This window comes from Plectropomus leopardus, chromosome 5, assembly GCF_026936395.1.
Source record: "Plectropomus leopardus strain MGB_pleo_1.0 chromosome 5, ASM2693639v1, whole genome shotgun sequence".
Taxonomy (NCBI): Eukaryota; Metazoa; Chordata; class Actinopteri; order Perciformes; family Serranidae; genus Plectropomus; species Plectropomus leopardus.
Window position 1 is genome coordinate 23,830,001 of NC_142180.1, and position 11,505 is coordinate 23,841,505.

The 11,505-nt window shown below is 40.4% G+C and overlaps 1 long non-coding RNA gene across 2 annotated transcripts in view; it reads left to right on the forward strand.

Moving 5' to 3' along the window:
• Window positions 1-7,741, forward strand: part of LOC148189578 (uncharacterized) — a 15,640-nt gene extending 7,899 nt beyond the window's left edge. For both annotated transcript variants that reach the window (XR_015776542.1, XR_015776541.1), the window contains exons 3-4: window positions 4,849-5,774; window positions 7,507-7,741. This is a non-coding gene — a long non-coding RNA (uncharacterized LOC148189578). The remainder of the gene's footprint in view (window positions 1-4,848; window positions 5,775-7,506) is intronic.
• Window positions 7,742-11,505: the final 3,764 nt, after the last annotated feature.

Here is an 11,505-nt window from a genome sequence, read left to right on the forward strand (position 1 = left end):
AGCGAGAACGGGGGCTTTGGGAGAGGCCGGCATCATTTTAACGTGTGTTCAGAATTTATTAGCATATCACATATAGACTACTGTATGTATATTATAAATGGGGTGGGGGTGGGGGGGCAGCAGTGCTTTATTTTTTTTAAGACCTGCAGGTCAAATATTTGCAAATGTTTACCCTTTTTTTAATGTGCATGAAATCCAAGGTAGAGTTTGTCATATTAGGACAAGCCAGATAAGCTATTCAGTATTATACATGTAATATATATTATTGACATATACACATATATAGATAATATACACATACTCACACTTGGTGCTGATTTGCCAGAAAACCACACCGATCCAAGAACCAAGTAGTTTAATGTAAACCATTGAAAGTATTCCCAGCCTGCTTTGCCTAATCCTGTTGGCAATTTAAATATTTTCTAAAGTATATATTGTCATTCGGTTGTCCTTGGCTTTGCACAACAAACACCAGATCTCTAGAGAGCTGTTAGGAAGACAAGTGCAGAACCCGAAACAGAAAAGCTGAATTTATCCTCATCTTGGGATCTTCCGTTTGTTTCTCTCTGCGATTTTTGTGTGAGAGGTTTACAGTTTCCTTATCATTTTGATTGGGGAGAGAAGTTTGTGGTTTGAGAGCAGAGCAGAGACAGAGAGCTGTGCAGAGGTGCAGCTGCAGCAGGCTTCAGCTGATACGTGACCAGCTCATTAAAGTTTCATTGGCTCTTTGTTTCCCCTTTGGGTTATCCTTCACAGACCAGGTACTCTCACTCACAGGAGCTCAGTCAGTGCCCACACATCTGTGTGTGTGTGTGTGTGTGTGTGTGTGTGTGTGTGTGTGTGTGTGTGTGAATATATGTTTGCTCCGATGACACACCCTTCTCAGTTGAGCTGTAACAAAGAATGGAAATGTTGTCCCTCAAACACACAAAATACAAACACACACATTTAATTAGTCCCCGTATTTGTGTCGTGCATAGTACCAATTTAAATACACACACACACACACGCACACACATGTGCTGAGCTGATGAGTCAGTGAGTCTCAAATTAGCACATCCTTTCTTACTGGTGTTTTAATTGAAGATGGGAGATGGGATAGGTTAACAGCGTTGTTAGCGCAGCCTAGTGAAGCGGGGGTGAGGGTGGGTGGGTGGGTGGGTGGGGGGGGTGGGGGGTTTGTTCTCCACCAGGTGAGAGAATTAGTGTTGTACAGCTCAGAGGGGACCAAGAAGTGATAGCATGCATCACCTTTTACTTACAACACCCACTCTGGGCCTGGAGGACCTGATCAGATTTCATTTACTTACGGGACTTACATTGGTTTATAATGGCAACCAATGTCCTCTTCATGGCAAATAGAGATGTGAAATACACACAATGGTTCATCTACACTTCCCAAGCCTTTTTTAAAACTAGTTTGCTGTTTATCAGTGTTTGTCAATCAGATATTGACTAAGGTGGGCAGAAATGGGAACTACATAGATACCAATCCAATCAAAAGACAGACCATCCATTGCTTGGGTGCAGACCTTGGAATCCGCCCACTCCACGCTGTTGACTGATCGTCTGGCATTGTGTCATGAAACTGTGGTTTCTTGGTTGAAATAAAAAATAATCCAATCAGCGCTATGGGCGGGACTAATGCTGTTGTCAAATGGTTTGCTGGAAGCAATACGGAGTAATAACAACAACTGTGAGTGCTATAGACAAGATAGATGATGCTATCAAAGATGTTTTCAGTTAACATGTCTTCTCAATATCGCCCAACATCGTCAAACGAGGCAGTGGTGATTGAGTATCAGTCAAGGTTACCGCACTGCATATTTATCTCCTAAAATGTTTTCAGAAACATATTTTAGTGCCGTGTTTAGCTGTATTAATGAGAATTTATGAACAGGAGGTGGGTGTCATAATGCTTCCTGCACAGTGAAAACAGAGACCTAAACAGCACTGATCAAATACAAACAAAGATTCTGTTTAAGTTAAGCCTATCTCTTGTCTCAGATGTTTCAGCTTATCATTTAACTGTAATATGAGATTCAGCCACCAGTGTTTCACACAGACCAGTCCACATTACGTCACCCACCAACGGGAGCTTTTATTGGTCTAGTAAGGCGTGACACATTCTGGTAGTTGAAGGTTTTCTGTCTCTTCAGCAAAAGTGTCCTTTTATTCTGTTTTCTCTGGTCGTGTAGCACCAATTTTATTAACATCTTTCTGAAGCTTAAATGGCGTAGTTTCATATGAGGACCCTTATTTACATTGCTGGAATATGTCTTTGAAATTACATTGGATTCAGGCGGACCTGTTAGTCTCTTGTGATCGATTTGGGAATATTGAATCTCTCAGCCCCACTGAAATCAATTAGAGTGGACCAAACTGGTCTCACTTTCAAGTCGTCAAATACCGATACTTGGTCAGTGGGCTTCCCCAAAGAATGTATCACAGTCACTTTGGTGATCCCCTGGATTTTCCCTCTAGCTCCACCGTGAGGCTGACAGCTTTGGCTTTCATTGAAATATCTGGATCCATTGACATGAAATTTGGCCGATATCCATAGTCCTACAAGGATTCAATACTTAAGTTCTCATGTGAAACATCTCAACATCTCCTAGATGGATTGGCACAATGTTTTGTAAATATCCATATTCCCCAGAGAGTGTATCTTGATCCTCCGACTGTTTTTTTCTTGTGCCATTTAACGACATTTATTCGAGAAAACCTGCATCTGAGTGGGTGAAAATGTCCTCAAGTAACAAATGAGGTAACTTGTTTTCTGCCAAATTGGCAAAAACAAAGCAAAATGTATGGATCTGTTTCCATTATTACCTCAGGGATCAAAGAAAATAAAAACAGTTTTACTGTGGGTTTAAACAAACATGATGAGCACACTGCTGGATGGGCTTCTTTCACAGCTGCTATCACGTGGCTTGTACTTGCTTAGGTAATAGTGTGATCTAATTAGGCCGTTGGAAAAATCTCCTCCGGGTCTTGGCAAGCTTCGCGCAACATTCTCAAGTGTATTTGACAATTCATTTATCGAGCCAAGAGTTATTTTTCCGAGGCAGGTGTTACTAGGTAGATCATTATCAAAGTAGCGACATCCTCCTCTGACGCATAAACGCTCAAACGGGTGTCAAGTGCAGCACAGACGCTGAGGGTAGGCGTTGTTGGTGCCGGTCCTTCAGGATTAGAGCGGAAAACAAACTTCATGTGCACGCACACACCACGCAGAACTACACACATCAACAGAGAGTAGAAGAAAAAGAGTGATAAATTATGTTGTTTTGGTCTGTGGATCTTTGTAAATTGAATTGAGAAAAGTGAAGATAACAGGAGAAGTGAGAGGAAGACAGAGACAGAGGGGGAGAGATGAAGAGGAGAAAAAGAGGGAAACTGGGTCAGGCAGGAGAGTGAGGAGGTGGGGCAGAGGGGAGGACTGGACTGTAGAAACATTATTGACACCCCCCTTCCTCCTCACCCCTCTAGAATCCACCCCCAGTCTCTGACCAGCAATTACACCTCTCCAAATTATGATCTATACCGGCAGAGTGGACCTGACCACGGATGGAGATAGATGGAGATAGATTGATCTCTTATCTCCTCCCTCTCCCCTTTCTTTCTCTCACGCTCCCTCTCTCTCTCTCCCAGGTTTGCCGATGGAGACAGATGGCGCAGGGCCCCTGGCCTTGGCCCCTGCAGATTGATTATTGATCAGGAAGACAGAGATGGATCGAGGGGTGGAGAGGACACCGAGGAGCGGGGAGAGGGGAGGCGGAGGTGGAGAAGTGGGAGGATTTCAAGGAATTTATGTTTTAAGAGTGGGGCTAAAGGATGGCTGGATGGGGAGAGGAGGGTGAGGATGTGGGTACGGTAAAGGTTTTCTTTAGCGCAGCCATCACCTTGAGAGGGAGCTATTGACTAAGCTGCAGATTTATAGCCCAAATCTAAAGTGTTTTGGATTCTGTTCAGGACTTCTAAGTTATAGCTCATTCTTTGTCAATGAATGTCCCATGCTCACTTTAAATAGACTTTAATCATTGCTATGGGTGCACATGCTGCATATCTAAAAGGCAAACTTTTTTATGAATGAAGAAAAATAACTAGACCGGGGGGCATGCCGGTTGAATTTAAGGGGTCACATGTTTCATTTTGCTGATTAGGAATCATCTGAACTTTCATTTAAGTTGTGAAAGTCAAACTAAAAAATGTCTTTTTTTGTCTACTTATCACCTGTGAGTGCAGGCTAGTTGTGTGTGAGTGGTTGCCCCTGTGTTTGTGAGATGAGTGTTTGTGAGCGTGCTGATGTGTTGGGAAGGTGAAGCCGTCTCCCCCTGCCAGACAGATGGCTATCAGCAAGGCTCCAGAGAGTGAGTGCTGCTTTACAGCGGAGCCAAGAGGTTAAGCTGCAATCTTCACTGTCTCTCTCTTATTTTTCCCTCAGTCGCTTTACCTTTCATCTTCTCTGTGAGTGTGTGTGTGTGTGTGTTTGTGTGCTCATTTACTCCCTTTGCACTCCTACAGTATGTGTGAATATCAGTGTGCGTGATAAAGGAACAGAAGGAGCCTGTTGGCTGGTACGCGTGAGTGTGCTGGAGGCAGATACTGGAGGAAATAAACGACATGCAGGCAGCTGCCCAGCTCAAAGTTTACACTGGGTGCCATCACTGATGGCATTTCCTGACTGCGTGCCATCCCAAAGTCATTATTTAACTTAAAACGATTGTATTCATCTTTCAGCATTTACATAATTGCACAAAAACACTCAAGAAATACGTAATATTGTACACAAAAATCCAGATTTTGACAGTGTTCCCCTATTTTCTTTCTTTCTTTTTTTTCAAGGTGGTTCCAACACATCCATATGTACTGCAACCCCCAGGCAGAGTGGGAGTAGTGTCCCAGGAGGAAGCATCTCTGTGGGCTTCAGGGAGTGGGAGGACTGTTTGGACGCAGGATGGGTGGCTCAATTTGCCCCTGCAGGCTTTATTTAGCCACTAAGAGCCTGAGGGAAAGCTGCTAAATTAGGATTGCCTGTGTATATGTCTATTATTGTGTTAGAATTTTTAATTACAACACATACATCCATTTGTAGGAAGCATTTTGTAGATAGTGAAAAGTTTAATGAGAACCCAAACAAGCACAATTTTTGCAAGCATTAAAACTTCTGAAACCTGAAAAAAATATTGGATTCTTAAAAAAGAACTTGGAAAAAAAGGCAATGAGCAACTTGGCATAAGGTGCCCTGCAAACTGCATGAAATTAGGAAAAGATGATAAGAAAATGACCTGAAAGTCTGTTGTTTGTTGGTTTGTTTATTAAAAGGAGAGATGAAATTATCGGTAGTGTCTTACAAAATACAGGACATTTTCATGTTTAATTTCATGAAAATGTTTAAAATCATGTTACATTTATATGTACACGTTTGTATTTTAGCACTTTTTTTCAGGTCATTGCCAAAACATTCTAGCTAGCTTTACATACCTATTATGAGTTTATACTTCTTGATTGGGTTCTCCTTTATCACTGATAATGCCCCCAGTGCCGCTATGCTTTTTGCACATCCCCAATGTGTTTTTGGCAGTATTGACAACCTCATACTCATATGTGACTTTCATTTACAGTTCTACCTATCTGTCAGTCCAAGCTAAGAAATCTAAGAAGTCTTAAGGCCCTGAATGAATGAAATTGCTCTAATTGGCAATTCAATGAGCGCACAAGAAGAGAAATGGAATTGGGGGAGTCAGATTGAAACAAACTTGGTATATAAGGTAAGATTGTTTTTCTTACGTTCTCTGATGGTTTGTGTTGTTGTTCACTGTCACAGTAAATATTTTTTGTTCTTTCAACATTGGATTTTGTTGTTAATTGTGCTAACTGGCTAACTAGTGTCAAGACCGTCTTCTGGTTTTCTCTTTTGAAAACGTTGATAGCTTACTGCCCTCTGGTATTTTCTTTCATTGGCTGTCTGCTTTAGTCTTTGTAGTGACTTCATGTGCAACTTTTTGGCTGAGATGGAGGCAACACAGCAGTCGGATATTTCTTTGATGTCAGTTTGGTGTGTTGTGGCCTTTACTTTTTGTCATCTCCGTAGTATTTTGTATAACTAGGCAGAGGAGAATATCCGCTTTCTGTTTACACTGATATAATCACATCTAATTGTGTGAATGGTCATGTGATATGTATTTTAAGGCATGTTAATATGGATGGAGATGAATTCTGAAAGTGATGTAAAAATGCTGGTGTACAGAGATCAATTTCATTTTAAAACGGTTTTAATATAAAAGCATATTAGTATGAACAGGGCCTGAGACTCATTTGAGTTGCTGCTGAATGCGGGGTTGTGGCCTTGGTGCAACTTGTCATATCAATATAAATTCAACATACAACTGTTTCATGGGACCATGTAATGTGAGTGCATTGTTGCTGAAACTACACATCTGTATTCATATAATATTTATTACATAATTTTTTGCATTTATCCACAGCCCATAAAACACAAGCTGGTGGACCAGCTCTCTAAGATTTAGCTGGAGTGTGTAATACATCCTGACGTTTAGCAAGTTAGTGTTTACAGCGTTAAAAGGCTGCTTTCAGCCACATTACACATGCACATCTCCAGGATTGACTGTGTGGCAGTGGGGTTAATGAAGTTTCTCTCCGCTACGCCACAGAGGAGAATTATCTAGTGAAGCGGGAGATGGCTGGCTCTCTTTCTGAGTGTCAACAAACAGTGGGGGAGTCCTCCATAAACGACAAGACGTAGTCGGCCATATTTAGCTGCATTATGCTGCCTTCTCACCAGTATTTGGTGAAAATGTAATCAGTCTCACCGCGCAGGCAAATGAGTGCAGAAAATGAGAAATACATCACCATCCATGGAAGAGTTTCACCACGACTCAGATACACACCAACAAACATGCGCAATCATACTCATAAATACATACAAATAACTTGGCTGGCCGGCTTTTAAAAAAGTTCCCCATCCCTCAGATCACAGCTGGGGGTGCGTCGATTCTCCCCGAGTCACTGCAGTGAGTGAAGGATGGAGGGAAATTGTGCAAATTAGGTGAAGAGAAGAAGAGGATGAGAAAGCGTGCTGCAGAATACGAGTATAAAAGAGGTGTGAAATATCCTCAAGGCCTCCTGGTGTATCAAAGAGCACGGCCAGCTGTGTGTTTACCAGCTTACCAGCGTCAACAACACGCGCACACAAACTCACACACACGCAGAGCCCTTAGATAATCGCGGAGGAAATCTTCTCCGTTGAAAATAGATGGAATATCTGCTGCTTTAAATGTATATGGAGATATAATATCCGTGGAAAGAAATGCAGAAGTATGCAGCAAGACGCTGCAAGAGGGAGGATGCTCTTCCAGGGATGTTTATATGTGTGTGTATGGATATGTGCATGCTATCAAAAGAGTTTGTTGTGAAAGAAATGTTTTATTCACTTTTCCCCTCCTGATGTTCCTTTCTGAGAAACTGTTTTTTTTCTTTTAGTTTGCTGAGAGACAACAAGCCTGACCTGAATGAGAGGAGCACAGAGAGAGAGAGAGAGAGAGGCATGGTAAACATTTGAAGCGGAGCACATAATGATAGACAACATGGAAGAACTGTGGGTGCAGGTTTGTGTGTGCGACTCCACCAGCCAGGAGATGAGCTTGTGTGTGTGTGTATAACACTGCTGTTTTGGATCTGAAGTGACACATCCCTTTTAAGTCTTTGCAGGGGGTGGAGAGTGTGTGTGTGTGTGTGTGTGTGTGGGTGTGTGTGTGTGTGTGTGTGTGTGTGTGTGTGGGTGTGTGTGTGTGTGTGTGTGTGTGTGTGTGTGTGTGTTTTTTTTTTTAGGGGCAGATGGGAGACAAATTTCTCACCCATGTTTGATGCGAGTTGTGGTGTCATGCGTTATATATGACTCTCTGTTGTAACGGCCCCTCTGAAAGAGACAAATGCGTTTCTCTTTTCAAGAAAACTGGGGGGAAACACATTGTACACACACACTCTTAGGAATACAAATTCACAAATAAATTCCAGCGCAGAGTCCTAATGTGAAACTGCAAAAAAAAACAAAACAAAACAAAAAAACCCAAAAAAAACAAATCTCCCCTTGTAGTTCATCATTCAACATCTCTAAAAATATAGATGATCCCTTCGGTAAAAGTGATTTTATTTTGTAAACCAAGGACTCAGGTTAATATTTCTGACCCTACTGTCGTTTATAAGTGTCAACAGTATACAACAAACATGGCTGGGCTGTATTTAGATGTATTATGTTGTAAGAGTAGATGTAAGAACATATTTTTAAGAATCCGTTTTGTCAATCTGTTAAGAATATTTGACATTTTCCAATAAAATACAACCTGTCTGTTTACTGCTCTTCACAGTAACAAATTGTCAGAGAAGTGTTTGCTATTCATCTGCCCCAAAGATACACCCAATGTCACAACAGTTAACACTCACATCACCATGAAAGCAATTTGCACAGTATATTAGACTCCTTAGCCTCGGTAAACATGTGGGCGTAGGTGTAGTTCAGCTTCAAATCCTAATGTAAAATATGAGCTTTTCCTCCCATGCTTTTACAATCACCTCTCCCTCAAACTCTAAAAGGTTGACAGTGATGAATGTCCTTGATAGAAGTCTGCGCTGCCTCACACAGTGAAAGGTGTCAATACTGAAACATTGGGTGACAAGACTATCCTCGCAGCTGGAGCATCTTTGTCTCCCTTTGCTGTATCTCTTTCCCTCTCTTTGGCTCTTGCTCTTTTTCCTCTTTCTTTCTCCACGCTGCTGCTGTGGAGGGAGAGCGGGGAGAAATGGGAGGTGCAGATGCTCCTCAGAATAAGAATTTAGGAGGAGCTCGATATTGTCTGTGAGCTTGATGAAAGGACGGAGAAGAAAGACCGGGGGTCTAAAGCAAAGGGTGAACAGAATAGAAGAAAAGGGGTAAAAATAAATTGTGAATAATGTATATTGCTGGCCTCCTAATGCTTTGCCGTTTAATACCGGCCTAAATCCCTCAACTTCTCGTAAAAACTTCAACAATTTCGCAGTCGAGTAATCTTCCGATTTAATAACCTTAAGCTTCCCTAGCTCCATAAATCTGACGTTCTTACGCCTTCCCTCCCCAACCTCGCCCTCCCCTCCTCGTCCTCCCTCCTTCCCTCCCTCATTCCAAGCCTCTGTGCATTTTATCTCCATAATAGCACAAAGCGGCGCGAGCAGCCTCGGTGGGAGAGATAAGGGAAATTCCTGCCCGTATTTTAATAGCTTCGCTCAGCTATCTCTTCCTACCAACTCCTCAGGAGCTGCCAGCCAGCGCACTCACCTTGGACGCAGCACCCAGAGGAGAATCCTACAGAAAAGCATGACTGCTGAACGCCTGGTGTGTGTGTGTATGTGTTTATGTGTGTGCGTGCATGTGTGTTGGGTGCTTGTGTCTCTAACTTTGTTTGTGTGTGCATTTGTGTCAATAAATGCATCTGAATGTGTGCTTATGTATACATTATATGTGTTGTTTAGAGTGCAAGTGACAAATATAGCTGCTGTAAGCCTCTGTGGGCTGTAACCTACTGTACCTTTGACTGCTGGCACATTTCCACAGAGCTACTTAATGACATCTTTTTACTGTTTATTTCTTCATTAGTCTTGAATAAGGAATCCTAAAACAATTGTCCTTAATCCCAGATTAAATTTATTATTTGAATTTAATTTTTTTTTAAATATCTGCAAATGTAGCAGCATGGTTAAGGTGTGGTCAAGATTATGCGACTATAACATTTGGTTATAGTTAGAGTATCATCATTGTCATTGGTAAAAAAATGTTTTTTTAAAAGAAAGCATTTGTTTTGGTCGTTTTAAATGACAGCATCATGTTTTAACATATTACATTCACATCATTATTCTTTGCCTGACTACATGCGTGCATTAAACACGTCTTTCTGCACTGGCACTGCATGTTGGCATTGAACCAGCCCAGTATCCCTAATTACGTTCATACTGGATAAATCTGCAGCCCACTTCTTCCAGTGCCAATATTCAGTTACATGCAGGAAGCATTGTGTCCTTTAAGGCCCCTCTATACTGTTCAAATGTGTTGACGGTTTGCAAGTGTGACAGAAACCCAATGAAAGCTTTAGTATTTATTTCAAAACCAACAAGTCCTCCTCCAGCTAATACAGCCGATGTGGTATGTTTCTACCCTCTAATACAACCCACATGAGTGTTATTAGCACCCTACAAGTGGACAACAGAATAGCTCCTATGATTTATGGTTAAGTTAACACTGTGAAATGGTTGCAGTTGCACCAAAACTACATGAACTTTAGAAAGAAATTATGGTTTAGCTTAAAAATGTATGTCTGTTGCTAATGTCTTGTCATGTGAAATATCTCACTTGACATACGTTACATTCTTAAAGTAACTCACAACTGACTTTTGTTTCATACAGGACATAAACAATGGTCTCCTGGATGTAAGTCTTGTGTTTCCGTGTCAACATCGTGATGATCAGGAAATACTGGACCAAAACCCACAATATGACTGCTGCTACAATCCACTTTTCTAAACCAGCCAATCAGAATACAACATGAAATAATGCAGAATAGACTGGAGAGTAAGCATAATGCTACTGCTAGAAACATGGCACCACTACAAAAATGATACTTCATGTTCCCCTCTTACCCCCCTCACAATATATCTTCCTCATCCTTTTTAATTTATTATTCTTTTTGTTTATTTCAAATAAACAGATCAAGGGGTTACAGAGACTCTCTCTCTTATCTCGAATCAAATCAAAATAATAATAACCTTTTTTGGTAATAATAATAATAGTAATAAAAACTAACAAACCTAATATTGAACATAAATTGCCTAAAGAAAAATAAATATATGAAATAAAATAAATATATACAGAAGTAAAAATATAAAAAATACATTACATATAAATAATAAAATCCATTTATCATAAATTAATTCAGAGCTGATAATCCAGTCATCATCCTTTTTTCCCTCCCTATTCACATTCATGTTACTCTATACTGTTAATTCTTATTTTCATCAGTGAAAACAGGTAAAAAAAAATGTTTTAGCAAGTGAAAATGTACGACAGTCATTTCAATCAATGTCTGTTGTAATTCTCATTTCAGTCATAAGAAACTGAAGTGCACGAATTCCCAAGGCACACATTTCAGGTAAGTTTTAAGTTCTCCATGACCTCTAAACACAGTGTACATATTTTTTGTGTTAAACAAGTTATGTAGCATTACTGTCATGTCTGTGTTTTGGCTAATAATGTATCTTAATTGACATGACATGACATGTAATGACAAAAAGAAAGGAACATTCTTTTTACTTGCCTCTCAGTTATGTATGTGTGTGAATATATATATATATATATTTATATATATATATATATATATATATATATATATATATATATATATATATATTTATATAAAACCTTCAGTAGAAACCACACTTGTCATTACATTTCATGAC